The sequence below is a fragment of the Amblyraja radiata genome, chromosome 8 (genome assembly GCF_010909765.2).
Source record: "Amblyraja radiata isolate CabotCenter1 chromosome 8, sAmbRad1.1.pri, whole genome shotgun sequence".
In the NCBI taxonomy this organism is placed as follows: domain Eukaryota; kingdom Metazoa; phylum Chordata; class Chondrichthyes; order Rajiformes; family Rajidae; genus Amblyraja; species Amblyraja radiata.
The window spans coordinates 11,360,223-11,375,788 of NC_045963.1; positions in this window are offsets into that span (position 1 = coordinate 11,360,223).

Consider the following 15,566-nt stretch of genomic DNA (forward strand, 5'->3'; position numbering starts at 1 on the left):
TCGGTTCACTGAGTCTACGCCGGCCAGCGATCCACGCACATTAACATAAGCCTACACAAGCCTAACTAGGGACAATTTACACTTATACCAAGTATACAAACCTAAGCCAATTAACCTACAAACCTGTACGTCTTTTTGTGGGAGGAAACCGAAGTTCTCAAAGAAAACCCACGTAGTCACAGGGAGAATGTACAAACTCCATACAGACAGCACCCATAGTTTGGATCAAACCCCTGTCTCTGGCGCTGCAAGCGCTGAAAGCTCTGCAAGGCAGCAACTTTACCGCTGCGCCACCATAGTGACAACAAAACCATCAGTGCCTGGTACTGTTAGTTTGTCAGTCAGCAACTGCTGGAAAATGGAAGTTGCGATTTGCAACATCTTTTCCCTTTACAGTCTGCACTGCTTCCCTTATTATAGATGCAATCAGAACAGAATCATTGATTTGACCAATTTTCTATCCATTTTTCTCCCAATAAATAAACATTGCTGTTAGTTTTTATTAAATGAGATATAATTGTCTTTTCTTTTAAAAACTAAATGAAAATAGATAATTAATGCTCACTGGCATTAGGTAACTAATTTTATACTTGTGATACAATAAATCCTGATGTTGATATTTAAAACAATGTTAGGAATTTCTGTTGATAATATTGAAGATCTGCTCATCAGAAGTAAATGCAAGTGCATTAACGAGTATTTCAGTTATCAAGATTTTATTAGAGCTGATTTAGCCCAATTTTCATTTAAGGATAATCTAATTGAAAAATTATTAAATAATGAAGGAAATTGATTATATTTGAGTTAATAATTTGTTCCAATTAAACCAATTAAGGAGGATCAGAAACAGAGTGTTAGGGTATGTGGTAGTTTAGCTGTCAGGAGGTGTTTGTTTCCCCCAAATAGCCTCATAAGTGGCCCATTTTCAATTGTGTCAAAGAAGCTTGCAAATAATCACTCAGTTCAGCATTAGCCATACACCATTCCATGTTCTTTTTTGGTGGGTCAAATGATGAAAAGAATTAGCATTTTCTTTAGATTATATTTTAAATCAGATAAGCAAACTTGAAGGAACTATGAAGTCTAAAATTGAGTCAAGTTTTCATCAGTTATGGTCTAGATCTGGTTTTGTTTTAGTTTTTGTCAGATTCAAAAGATGACAAATTCATTATTCATTACTCTAAACTTTTCTGTCCCAGTCTTGGCTGGGAGTCAAATGAAATCATTTGTGGGAAGGAACTGCAGATGCTGGTTTACACCGAAGATAGACACAAATTACTGGAGTAATCTCAGCGGGGCAGGCAGCATCCCTGGAGAGAAGGAATGGGTGATGTTTTGGGCCAAGACCCTTCCTCAGTCTGAAAAAAGGTCTTGACCTGAAACGTCACTGATTCCTTCTCTCCAGAGATGCTGGCTGTCCCGCTGAGTTACTCCAGCATTTTGTGTCAAATGGAATCACATCTTCTTAGCGGCCCTTTGAGGTGAAGGATAACTTGCTTTCACTCTGTGGATTGTGAAGTAGTTGATAAGGACAGTTTCAAATCTACACCCTGTCACAGATGGGACATGAGATACCTGACTGACGAATGACTCCTATGGAAGATGGTGCACTCCTTCTCCACTTTCTACTGGGCTTCCATGTGCTCTGGACAAAGTCCCTCAAGGTTCACAGTGTTCCTTGTTGATTGGAAATGGGCGAGTGTAATTAGACTTGATTTTAACCTTCTAAAGGACATTTAAATTGGTTTAATTATCCTGTTAGTGGATTTGGAGGAATTTGATAATATTGCATTGGATGTCTCTCTCTCGCACTGTGGACCTGCTCACTGAAATACACAAGTGAATGAACCTTACATGCAACATAAGCAAAAATAAAATCTCGTACTATCTGCCCTGTTGCACAACACTGCTAGTCAATGCCCATGATAGGATCCTAGAAAATGAGGACCACTTTCATAAAGGGTCTGTCCCACTGCGACGACCTAATCCGTGAGTTAACAAGAGTGTCCTCTACCTTGAAGCTCGGGGGTACTCGCCTGGAAAACCTCGAGCTGGATCGAACGTCCGCGTTGAAACCGCGAGCTGGATCGACCGACCGCGCACACACACATACACACACACACACACACACACACACACACACAAAGGCGGGGGCCAGGGAAAGCGGGGGAGCGCTGTCTGAAATTCACACCCGCGATGAAGGGGAAGGTAAAAGACGGCTGCCACAGTGTATGGTCTGTCCTTTAGAGAGCACTGGGGAGGGGGGGGGAGAAGGGGAGAGAGGGGAGAGAATGGGGGGAGAAGGAGTGGAGACACTTTTAAGAAATATAATAAAGTTCAGCGGGCATTTTACCTACCAGTAAAACTCCAATGAGCCAATTAAAATGCCCGGTCAGCGAAGGAGTGCCTACGGCTGCCCTCGACTGCCTGTAACTAAATAGCGACCCCACTCCACTGCAGTACGAGTCAAAAAGACCCATGCCGACCAAATTTTACCGGTGGAAATGTTTTCAACATCTGAGGCTGCGGGTATGCGAGAACTTCCCTTGAGCATGAAGGAGAGTTCCAGTGACCTCATAGGACCTCCTAGGACCTTGTGTCGACCATGCTGCGAGTTTGAGTCGATATCTGTAATTAGATTATAAAGAGACCACCCCCATGTGGTTCGGCCCCTCAAGGTCCGGGGACCTATAAAAGTCCGCTGCCACGAGGTCCTGCGTCAATCTTCTGGGAGAACGCTTGGGACTGCGCGACTTTCTGGAGTGTCTCTGTTTGAGCGAGGCCTAGAGGGCTTGATTAGGCAGATACGAGGATCGATCCCGCGGTGGTTAGGTATAGTGATTGAACTGTAATTGTGTTTTGTCAAAATAAAGATTAGTTGCTCAAGTGCTTGATTCAGTGGTTTTTGACTGAAACTAGAGTGGTGGAAGCTTAGAACGAGCTATTTACAAGGTCATATGGAATAGGAGTAGAATTGTCCATTTGGCCCATCAAATCTACTCCGCCATTCAATCATGGCTGATCTATCTCTCCCTCCTAACCCCATTCTCCTGCCTTCTCCCCATAACCTCTGACACCCGTACTAATCAAGAAAGGTATTTTTCCTGATTTTGGGAGCCAACTCTTAGCAAAGGCAGACATCCGTGCCTCCAGTGCCCCAGCAGCAAGCCCTTGCTATCTGAGGTTACAAGTACTTGAAGATCAGGACCACAAAATCCGGCACAAGATTCACGGTGTACTGGGCAGAGCAGAATCACGAGCTCTCTTTACTTCAAAGTCTCTGCATTCCTCAAATTGAATGGAAACCAGCGTGAAAATTTGGACCTCAGGCTTTAGAGGTACAGGCCATTCTGCCCACTGATTGCATGCCAACCAACGATCACCCCTTACACTAACACTATCCCACACATGGAAGACAATGTCTCACACTTTGTTTCATCAAAGCCAGTTAACCTACAAACCCATACTTCTGGTAACAGAAGTACCTGGAGCAAACCCATGCAGTCACAGGGAGGATGTACAAACTCCATACAAACAGTACCCACAGACAGGATTGAACCCGGGTCTCCTGCGCTGTAAGGCAGCAACTCTACAGCTGTGCCATGGTGCTGCTCTTCCTTGTTCTACCAGGAGTTTCGTCAGAAATATGGGCTTGATATAGTTAAAGATAAGTGCAACTTAGGGTCAATTCCTTAAATTAATCGTTTTTCTTTTCCAATTTTGCCGTTGCACTCTACAATTCAGATAAATAACAGCAACTCCTGTAATATTCTCCAAGATCAGCTTATTGAATTATCAGCATTTTATTTTGCCATAGGTAGACATTTAGTTAATGACAAAGGGCAATTCAATCCCATGCTTCATCTTGGACCCTGATGGAAATAGAATTTAGAAGATATGTCCGTTCGAATCAGAAACGGCATTCTCAGTAATATGTACAGCAAAGCATGGGATAATAGTTTGTGTGATTTATTCCATAAACCGAGCATTTTAAAATCCACAAATTTATTTTGACACAAATATTAAACGGCTTGCAAAGGATGCCAAAACATTACAGCTTCCAAGAATAAAAGCCACGGAGAGTGGTGAGTCTCAGTGTTCTTTTGAGCTTTTTTCCAGCCTCATTATATTTCATGCCATATCGAATGCCTCAGACAGTGTTATATCTACATTGAAAGTCAACGAAATGTGACAGCCAGATACATAATAATGAACTTCCAGCCCTGAAGGGCAGTCATGATCATTCAATATCATGAAGGCCCAATGGAGGAAAAGTACCCAATGCCAGTGAAGATGTAGTACCTCTTGTTTTGGAAAACAGCAGAAAAGATGTGCAATAATTTGCATTGCTTTATCCCCCCCCCCTTCTCTCCCCCACTCGCTCCCCTTCTCTCCCCCTGCTGCCCCCCTTCTCTACCCCTCTCTCTACTTCTCTCCCCTTCTCTCCCCCCCCCCCTCTCTAAAGGACTTACCATTACCGTGCAGCCGTTTTACCTTCTTCTTTATCGCGGGTGTGAATTTCAGACAGCACTCCCCGCTTTCTCTGGCCCCCGCCTTTATAATGTGTGTGTGTGTGTGTGTGTGTGTGTGTGTGTGTGTGCGGTCGGTCGGTCGATCCAGCTCGCGATTTCAACGCGGACGGTCGATCCAGCTCGAGGCTTTCCAGGCGAGTGCCCTCGAGCTTGAAGGTCGAAGACACTCTTTTTAATTGACGGATTAGGTCGCCCAAGTGGGACAGCCCCTTTGGAATAGATCAAATTTGTAAAATTGCACAGTGGAGAGGAACGAAAGACAAGTCTGAGGGAGAGCGAAGAGATATAGAAAAAGATATGAAGAAAATGGTGAAAGTGGTTAAACATTTAAAAATGCTAATGAAGAACGATCTCAACCTGAAACATTGCATGTCCATCCCTTCCACTGATCGCCAGGGCTGCTATCTGACCCGTTGAGTTACTCCAGCTTTTTGCGTGTGGGGGGGGGGGGGGGATAGAAAACAACTTTCAAAAGCACAAAATCAGACATGGATGTAGTCTATAAGAACAGGTTAGTCTGTCCAAAAAGATTATTGTAATAAAAGTGTTGGGATATTAGAGTAATGGTTAGTAAAATATTTTGATCATGCACCGCCACAGAATGCACATTAGAGGGATTAAGAAAGTCTTTATTACTTGTGGTTCCAAGAAATGTATAGTTTTTCGTCCACGGTGCAAATTGCTTTAGTTTCAAGATTTACAAACAAAACTAGATTATGCACCATTTTTATTCTGCTTATCCACCAGCTTTGAATCGGGATCAAAAACATGTCTTGCCTAAATTTGAGGAAAAAGGAAAGGAGGTCCATGTCTAGGAAGGAACTGCAGATGTTGGTTTAAACCAAAGATAGACACAAAATGCTGGAGTAACTCAGCTGGACAGGCAGCATCTCTGGAAAGTAGGAATGGGTGACGTTTCGGGTCGAGCCCGTTCTTCAGACTGAGACCCAACTGAGTAACCATCGTGCTAATATTCAAGGACAGCTTGCTTGTCAGAATGTGTACTGAGACCTGCAGAAGATGAAAAGATGGTTGTCCCACTGCGGCGACCTAATTGGCGAGTTTAGAAGAGTTTAGGAGAGTTTGAAAAAGTGTCATGTTGAAGACCTCCTTCGACTATGTTGAAGACCAGCTTCGACTAGCTTCAGGAAAATTGGACGCCGAATAGTGGAGAGTGAAGACGACCTCCTTCGATCTCCTTCGACCTCCCTTCGACCATGTTGAAGACTATCTATGACTACCTTCGACTACCCTCGATTACCTACGACTAACATGTCGACCTACTACGACCTACTTTGACTAAACCTACGAGTAAAAAAAATATTGATTTTTTCCATGGCGACCATTTTTTACTCGCGGGCATTTTTCAGCATGTTGAAAAATACGCTGCGACCTAGCTGAAGCCTCAAGTACGCGGGGATTACTCTCGAGCATGAAGGAGAGTTACGAAGACCTCCTAGGACCTCGTGTCGACCATGCTGCGAGTATGAGTCAAGGGCAATCTCGTCTAAACTCGCCAATTAGGTCGCTGCAGTGGGACAGCCCCTTAATTGGGATACAGTCGAGGTATACGGTTCTCAGAATTAGAGCAGGTGAGCAACTCAGAAAAGTTCACATAATTCTAGCATACGACGCCCAGGTGAAGAGCAAAAAACCCCATGAGATTCAAGATGTTCCAGAAGTTAATTCCACGGTTGATCAAACAGCTGATACAAGGCAAGGCAATAGAAGATGATATATCATCTTAGAGAGATGAATTAAACATCTCTTTCAACACAATAGTATTAGTAAGTACAAGATACCGTGACTGAATTAAATGTGTAAATGGTTTCAAAAGAAGCATTCTTGAATATATAAATATGATTAATATAATGGTGACGCATAACTACTGTGACCAAGGGTAGGTTGAATAAAACCATCAGGATAACCAGCACATGTTGTTTGAGCCCCTTGTGCTTTTTGTACCTTTGCAAAGGGCTGGTTGGAGCTTAAGAACTCACTGAAAACACATCCGTATAGTTTGGCACAGGGGGTCTTGTAAGGAAGAGTTTGTTAGTAGCATGGGAGAAAAGACAGGTCAGTCTTTACCATTGACAAGTATTGAGGTTGGCGTAAGGGGTTACTCTGCCAGGTGTTGGGAAGAATAGGGTTGTTAGAATAGTAGGTGGTGGGTGTTCAGTGATTGTGTGGGGGACAATATCGGCAACCACTCTGCACCCTGTCCCCGCAAATGATATTAGTTGGGGTAGTTAAATTAAGACCTGGTGATAAAATAGGTAGGCTTATCATCACCAAATAGGTGGGTGATAAAATAGGCTGTGCCCTTAATCCACATGAACCCTGCCCAGAATTGCACACATCAAATTGAGAAAATGTAACTCTGCATTCTTGACAATACCAATGCAACTGATTTGCCCCTCTCTCGTTCTCTCTTCTATGTCCTTAGGATCTCAGAAATGCAACTTCTGCATCCTAAATAGCACTGCCAAGTATTTACAGCATTCCTCTGATCATAGGCTTCAGCGTGAACAACACCTCCATTTTGACATTCTCCCCCTTGCTTTCAGATCACTCCAGGGTCTCACCTCTGCTGATTTATTTACTAGAGCAACAAACACAGGACTTCATACACACAAAAATGTCAATAATTTCAACCAGTGTACAGTCAGCAATGTTGGACTCAGCTGCTGAATCTTTACCAGAATCACTCACAGCAGGTATTGCGGCCGTTAGGTTGGAATTTGTTCCTTGAACAACCCCCTTCCTTCTCTGCTTTGCTGGATTCAGTCAGGAAATTTCGATTTAAGGAGCCAACCAATTTATATTTTATTTAGAAATTACTGTAAAAAAGGACAATTTGAGTTAATTAATTACATATCTTCCCTTGTTGAAAATTCATTTAAAGTTCTGCCTTATCTTTTATTATAACTTTTATTGCCATCACTGGCCATTAATCCCACTATTTTCCTTGATTTTTCCAACTTTAACAAAGTCAGGCAAATTGTATGTGTGCTGGAAAAGTCAGCGGAGGTAATAACTGGGAACATTTGGAGGACAGAGGTCGATTCTATCTTTGACTTTATCAATGTTCAAGTTTCAAAAGCTTTTCATCAGAAATTTGAAAGCCAGATTTCATAACAAAAAGATAGTAATAAAGCAGCGGAAGAGACATTTTAGGAGGTTTTCAAAATGCTCAGAGCCACAGATTATGCAGAAGCAGAGAGAATGGAGAGTTGGACTTCAGTGGAATTGGTGAGAGGATGGTGGAATTAGAAACTCTCTCAGTCTAAATGTAACTTGAAGAGATGTGGACTGCACGGCTACAAACCAAGTGCTCGAATATGCTGTTAGATTGAATAAGCATCTATTTTCTGGAACAGGCATGATGGACTGAATAGTGTGATGGGAGGAGAGTGATGGTGGTGAGGGAGGAGGGGATAGCTGGTGCAAGGGTTGAAATTGGCAGGCACATCAGTTTTAGGAGAGGGAGCGATTCCCATGACAAGTGTGAGTTAAAATGTTTCTAAGAATCAACCCAGATGATTCTTAAAAAGTGACAATTTTCTGAGCCTCTTCTACAATTTTAACCATTCACCCTTTCTCTTCATATCAGCCAAATAGGGTTAAAAATGAAAGAAATTAAATAGATTTTCATTGAATCTCTGTATACATGTGTGCACAGATCTATGGCTTGCAATCTTAGTTGTCATGACAGTTTTCAATTATAGAATTGCCTGTCCCACTTAGGCGATTATTTTGGCGACTGCCGGTGACTGTCACAGTTAGGCAGGTCGCTGAAAAACTAGCGCCTGGACCCCCCTACGACAATGTCCACGACAAGCGACAACAACCTACCACCTAGTCGACGTCAAGCTACGGCAAGCTACCGACAACCGGCGACCCGATCGTCACGACTTAGGACGTCCACCTACGACCACAGCTACGACACCGTACGACCACACAGGCGACAACTTACGACAACCAAAGCCAACCTACATCCAACCACGACACGCTACGACCATGTCGGCGACAACTGAAGACAATTCCTGTCGCTTCTTGATTTCTCTTGACGCCGGTACCTGTCTCCAGTACCTGTCCCCGGTTGACGTAGGTTGTCGTAGGTTGTCGCCAATGGAATTCACCAAAGTCAGGTTCACCGGCGACAACCTGGTGACAACCTATGACAGCACCTACGTCAGGAGAAGTCAAGATACACTAATTGGCGTCAAACCCACTGGCCGACTGTCGCCGAAAAATGTTGAACATTTTGAAAATCCAGCGGCGACCAGAAAGACGCTACCATATAACCATATAACCATATAACAATTACAGCATGGAAACAGGCCATCTGGGCCCTTCTAGTCCGTGCCGAACACGTATTCTCCCCTAGTCCCATCTACCTGCACTCAGACCATAACCCTCCATTCCTTTCCCGTCCATATAACTATCCAATTTATTTTTAAATGATAAAATCGAACCTGCCTCCACCACCTTCACTGGAAGCTCATTCCACACAGCTACCACTCTCTGAGTAAAGAAGTTCCCCCTCATGTTACCCCTAAACTTCTGTCCCTTAATTCTCAAGTCATGTCCTCTTGTTTGAATCTTCCCTACTCTCAGTGGGAAAAGCTTATCCACGTCAACTCCGTCTATCCCTCTCATCATTTTAAAGACCTCTATCGTCCCCCCTTAACCTTCTGCGCTCCAAAGAATAAAGACCTAACTTGTTCAACCTTTCTCTGTAACTTAGTTGCTGAAACCCAGGCAACATTCTAGTAAATCTCCTCTGTACTCTCTCTATTTTGTTGGCATCCTTCCTATAATTAGGCGACCAAAATTGTACACCATACTCCAGAATTGGCCTCACCAATGCCTTGTACAATTTTAACATTACATCCCAACTTCTATACTCAATGCTCTGATTTAATGCTATGACTGTGGGTGACTGAGGAGACTACTCACGACAATACAGGCAGCACCCCGGCGACCATTTGACCACAGCCTAGTCGCCTGTAGTCGACTAAAAAATCGCCTCAGTTGGACAGGCCCTTGAGAAGGTAATGTTTTCAAAGTCAGTCTGACCAATAAAATAGAAGGCACTACCACAAGGCTACACTGATGTAAGTATTGAATATTAAATCCCTTTTAAAAAAAAAGGAAAACCTGCAATAACTTATATTAACTCAAAAATAGTTTTTAAAAAAACTATTGTAAAGTAATAAAATGATAGCCAGAAAGACGTTGAGGGAAAGGATGGGTAACGTTTCAGGTCGGGATCCTTCTTCAGACTGACGTGAAACATCCTTTTTCTCCAGATGATCACCTAATTTGAACAAGTGCATGGATAGGAAAGGTTTAGATGGATATGGGCCAAATACGGGCAGGTGGGACTAGTGTAGATGGGGCACCTAGGTTGGCATGAGCAAGCTGGGCTGAAGGGCCTGTTTCTGTACTGTATGGCTCAATGATTCTATGACTCTACAAACTGTTTACAATTGCAATGTGTAACTACAAATCATAAAATATATTTGTCATGAGAGGACTAGAGTTTCATTTTTTACCCTATTTGGCTGATATGGAAAGGGTGAATGGTTAAAATTGTAGAAGAGGCTCTGAAAATTAAGTCACTTTTTAAGAATCTTCTGGATTGCTAAAAGAAACATTTGAACCCACACTTGTTATGAGAATCCCTCCCTCTCCCCAAACAGTTGTGCCTGTCAATGTCAACCCTTGCTCTAGCTATCTATCCCCTCCTCCCTCACCACCATCTCCCCGCCCACCACACCCCATCCACCCCAAGCACATACATGACTAGTGTGAATAATTGCTCAAGCTCCTTTGGGGCCAGCACTTTCGGAGATGAAGTCAAAGCCATCTCACGGCTAAATCGATGTGACCTGCACATATTTCTCACCCCAAACTGGACTCGGCAAAAACATTTGCTGCCCCTTTGAACCGAGTCAACAATTGGGTATTTTTTTCAGATGTTTTGTGAACGGAGGGGGACCTGCTGTATTCTCCCGTTTCACGCTTTCTTAAGTTTCTGTAGGAAGTTTAATTCCCCTCCCTTTCCTCCACAGGCACTAGATAGCTTTCAGCCTCTTGCCCAAGTGGCCTTTCTTCAGATGTGAGTTTTGACAGTGAGTCCCGGTAGGATTATAAGAAACAATATCAATGACACTCCCCTGTTAAACTTGTGACCCTCACTGCTATGACTAGAATCATACTGAGAAGCTACAACTGAAGAGGTCAAAATTACCCTTCAAATATCAAAAGATTCTCTCAAACCTTTTGAAGGTTTGGCTCCGGTTTAATTTCTCATGTATCCAAACTTGAACATTTAATTTTGGGGAGTTAAGGAGAAATTAAAATGAATGACCTGATGTTTGGTCAAAATAAAATAAATCCAACAGGTAATATCTGTGAGATATCTGAGGAATTATTGAAATTGTAATTGAATAATTTAAATTACATTTACAATCTATCACGTAACAAAATGGATGTGAATGCTATATTTTATCATACAGACATCAATATAAGTTAGCACACTTGAGGTACAGCTTTTGACTGGAATGGAACAAGTGAAATTAAAGGTGAGGAGTCAAATGTTTACCAATCACTGCTATAATAAAATATTAGGAGATAAAGGAATATAAACCATAATGAACTGTAATCTATGGTTATTTGCCTATAATTAAATTTGATCTGCATCAAGGAAGGTATTGTTCTAAGTATATAATGAGAAAAGTTAGATATCGATTGATTCACTAATGTCTTTCAGGAGCCTGCATCTCATTCCCATCCCAATCTATGGTTTGAGCGTGTATCCAGTTATCCTCTGTCATCCTCTTGAACTACCCACGCAAACCATAGTTTGAAAAGATAACTTGTTTAAATCCCACTGTCATGATATTCAAAGTGTGTTTATTTCTATTTCCGGAATTGAAACATTGAGGCGGTTTTAACCTCTGAGGGACTATGTGTTTTACAGCAGGGGGAAAGTTAAATTCCCAACCAAAAACTATATTTACTACTCATTAGAAAGGATCTCAACCGTAGTTTGAGAGTTTAACTTCAGGTGTTTGAATTTTCTGAGCAATGTGGAATTAGCCATGAAGCGACAACTGTATCTAACCTATAGCTGCTGGTTCAGGTGTCTCTCTCAGGGTTTCCTTTCGATGGGTTATATTGGCCCATTCCTTAGTAAATATTGTGAACGTTGCACTTTCCCACTAACTCACAGCAACAGAGACACCGTGAAGGTATCTGTAGCGATATTGTGATACGCAAAAGGAAGCTAGAAAGACAACTGCTGGTCTTGTGCCCGTGTCCCATATAGGCAGTTTTTTAAGCGACTACAGGCGACTAGGCTGTCGCCACATGGTCGCCTGGGTGTCGCCTGTATGGTCGTGAGTCGTCTCCTCAGTCGCTCAAAGAATCGTAGCGATTTTCTGGTCGCCGCTGGATTTTGAAATGTTCGAAATTTTTCAGCGACAGTTGGCTTGATGCCAATGAGTGTAGCTTGACTTCTCCTGACGCAGGTGCTGTCGTAGGTTGCCGCCAGGATGACGTAGGTTGTCGCCAGTGCTGACTTTGTGTTTTTTTGTTGTTAAATTATGAACCTATTTCAAATTTTATGTCGAAGGGGGGTCCAGTCGCCCGGTTTTTCGGCGACCTGCTACGACTATGACAATCACCGGCAGTCACATAAAATAATCTAAGTGGGACAGGCCCATTAGGAGTAGTGGAAGCTGCTCCTCTGCTCCTGATCCTCGGAGAAGGACTCAGGCTGAACGATATCTCACTGCAGACTGTTCACTGCAGACAGGCTTAGAGACCAGGACCATTGAGAACATCAGAGCCTTGTATTCTCACAGTACAGGAGCTGCTGCCCAGTAGACCCAGCGGATCCACTCTGCTGAATACTGTGCAAAGGACCAAAGACACCAACTTGTGCGCTACTAGATCCATCCATGGCTCCGCAAGAAACGTATGTTGGATTTTAGCCATTGATAAGTGTGTCAGTCTTGTGCCAGATGCCTTATTTTGCATTGTAGCAGGTTTTCCTTGAATAAAGTCAGTCAGAAAGAAGGGTTTCGGCCCGAAACGTCGCCTATTTCCTTCGCTCCATAGATGCTGCTGCACCCGCTGAGTTTCCCCAGCAATTTTGTGTACCTTCGATATTCCAGCATCTGCAGTTCCCTTTTGAACAGAAAGAACAGGCTGTCAGTTTCATGCCTCGGATAGGCTTCCCACAGCTGCTTTAGATTTAGTTTTTTTAGTTTAGTTTTAGAGCGCGGAAACAGGTCCTTCGGCCCATCGAGTCCGAAGTGACCAGCGATCCCCGCACACTAACACTATCCTACACACACTAGGGACAATTTACACTTATACCAAGCCAATTAACCTACAATACAATACAATTTATTTGTTGTCATTTGAACCCAGAGGTTCAAACGAAATGTTGTTTCTGCAGTCATACAAACAAGAAGAAGAACCAAGACACAACACAATTTACACGAACATCCATCACAGTGAATCTCCTCCTCACTGTGATGGAAGGCAAAGTCTTATCTCTCCCCTGCACTTCTCATTCTCCTCCCGATGTCAGAGTCAAAGCCCCCGGCGGTCGATGGTAAATAAGTCCCGCGGCAATTATAAAGCCGCGCCGGGTGATGCAAGGCCCTGCTCCAGGTCTTGGTGTTGGAGCCCTCGGCGTGCGCTAACAAGTCCCGCGGCCATTTAAAGCTGCGCCGGGCGATGTAAGGCCCCACTCCAGGTCATCCTCAACCCCTCAACTCGGGCGGGAGAAGTCGCCATTGCGGAAGCCCCGAAAAGCGGTCTCCCAGCATTCTACATTCCAATGAGACAAAAAAAAAATTAAAAGACAGACGGATTGCAGAGGCCACTGCGACGTGAGTCGCGCCGCCCACCCAACCTGTTTCTAAACAAACCTGTGGAAGGAAACCGAAGATTTCTGAGGTCACGGGGAGAACTTAAAACAGACATCAGCCATAGTCGGGATGGCACCCGGGTCTCCGGCGCTGCAAGCACTGTAAGGCAGCAACTCTACCACTGTGCTACCATGCTGCCCTAATAAGAAGAGAGCAGAATATATGTTACTGTTACAACGGAAGAGAAATTGGATGACGTTGGAGGCTTCTTGAGATTTCTTCCCATTTTCCAGAGGGCCCTGCAACTGCAAATTGTAAACCTACCCTGCAGAAAGCAAATGATTTAAAACAAATAATGTATGCACTCCATGATGCCAAATGAAGAGGAAAACATCCTTTCTCACTTCCTCTGTGACATTTTGTAATCAGGAATAAGGAGGCGTCATGGGTCAAGTATAGGCATCTGAGGTCAAATGGTGGGGCATGGGGAATTGAACATCAAACTTAAAAAAGAGACAGAAGGAACTGCAGATGCTGGTTTACAAAAAAAAAGATACAAAGTGTTGGAGCAACTCAATGGGCCAGGCAGCATCTCTGGAGAACATGGGTAGGTGACGGTTTGGGTTGGAACCCTTCTTTGGACTGATTGTGGTGATGGGAAGAAAGCTGAAAGACGCAGGACAAATCCTAGTGGGTGATAGATACAGGTGAGGAGGATTTTGATAGGTAGATGTTTGCTCAGTCTGCCAAGGCGTGTTAGATCTCTCCGTTGCGGACAATTTTAACTCCCTTTCCCATTCCCATACTGACTTTTTTGGTCTGGGCTCAGTCCATTGTCAGTGAGGCATACGCAAACTAGAGGAACGGCACCTCATATTCTACTTCGATAGCTTGCAACCTAACCATGTGAACATTGAATTCTCAAAGTTTAGGTAACTAACTACAAACAACCCCTTTTTCCCCTTCCCCTCACTTCCCAGTGACCTCACATGGTCTCACACCGATTTATTCTCTTCTCCCTTCCCTTCCACCTCCATCCATTCCTCTGGCTTCACAATTTGTATCTCTTCTATCGTTATCTCACACCTTTTGTCTTTTCATCTCTAGCCTTTATCCAACCATTTGCCTAGGAAAGGAAAGTGCAATGAAGATTGACGAACAGCTTAACTTCAAGTAACCATTGCATCCTTCTCTCCCTGTCCCTCCCCCACCTAAGTCGTCTTGTTGAGTCTCATTGTCTGTAACTCACTTTCACCTAGACCACAGCTAACAATGGCCTGTTTCCTTTATCATCATTACTTCTTTGCATATCTTTTATTCATTTGTTCTACATCTCTCCATATCACCGTCTATATCTCTTGTTTCCCTCTCCCCTGACTCTCAGCCTGAAGAAGGGTCTCGACCCGAAACATCACCTATTCTTTTTTTCCAGAGATGCTGTCTGACCCGCTGAGTTACTCCAGCTTTTTGTGTCTATCTTAGATTTAGGAAGACGTTGCCTAGATTCGAGGGCCTGAGCCATAGATAGTGGTTGGTGAGACTCGGCCAAAAGTAAAGCACTAAGGATTTTGTTGCACATTTATTGAATTAGTCTTGTTAATTGGCAGAAATTGACCCTTTGACCAAAATTATAATATTACAAAGGACTGTTGAGTTAAAATCTCTGTTGCTTTCTGTGGGATTTGAATACCCTCACAGTTAGCTCATTTTTTCTCTTCTTTGCCAATTTGCATTGTAGTCACTGATGCATATGATATAATTTTCTGGGGTTATATCAGTTACAGCGCACAGACTTTGAGAATCTGAATGATTATTTTGCAAGAATAATTGTGCACATCTGGTGTTCTGTCAACGATAACCTACAATCGTGGCACAAATGACGGAAAACTGTCAGAATTTTGCACACAAACGAGAAAAATATCTGATAAATGTAGCAGACTCCTGTCAAGTTAATAGCTCACTTCATGCAGAATTATATTAATTTATGAGGAATTTACACAGGAACCTCCTATTAAAATAATTGTGTTCTATGATTAGAATTGCGACAATTCTTAAATGCAACATAGTGCGAGTCATGAGGAGATATGCTTCAAGATATCAACGGACTGATTAGATGAACACAAAAGTGACAAACAGAATT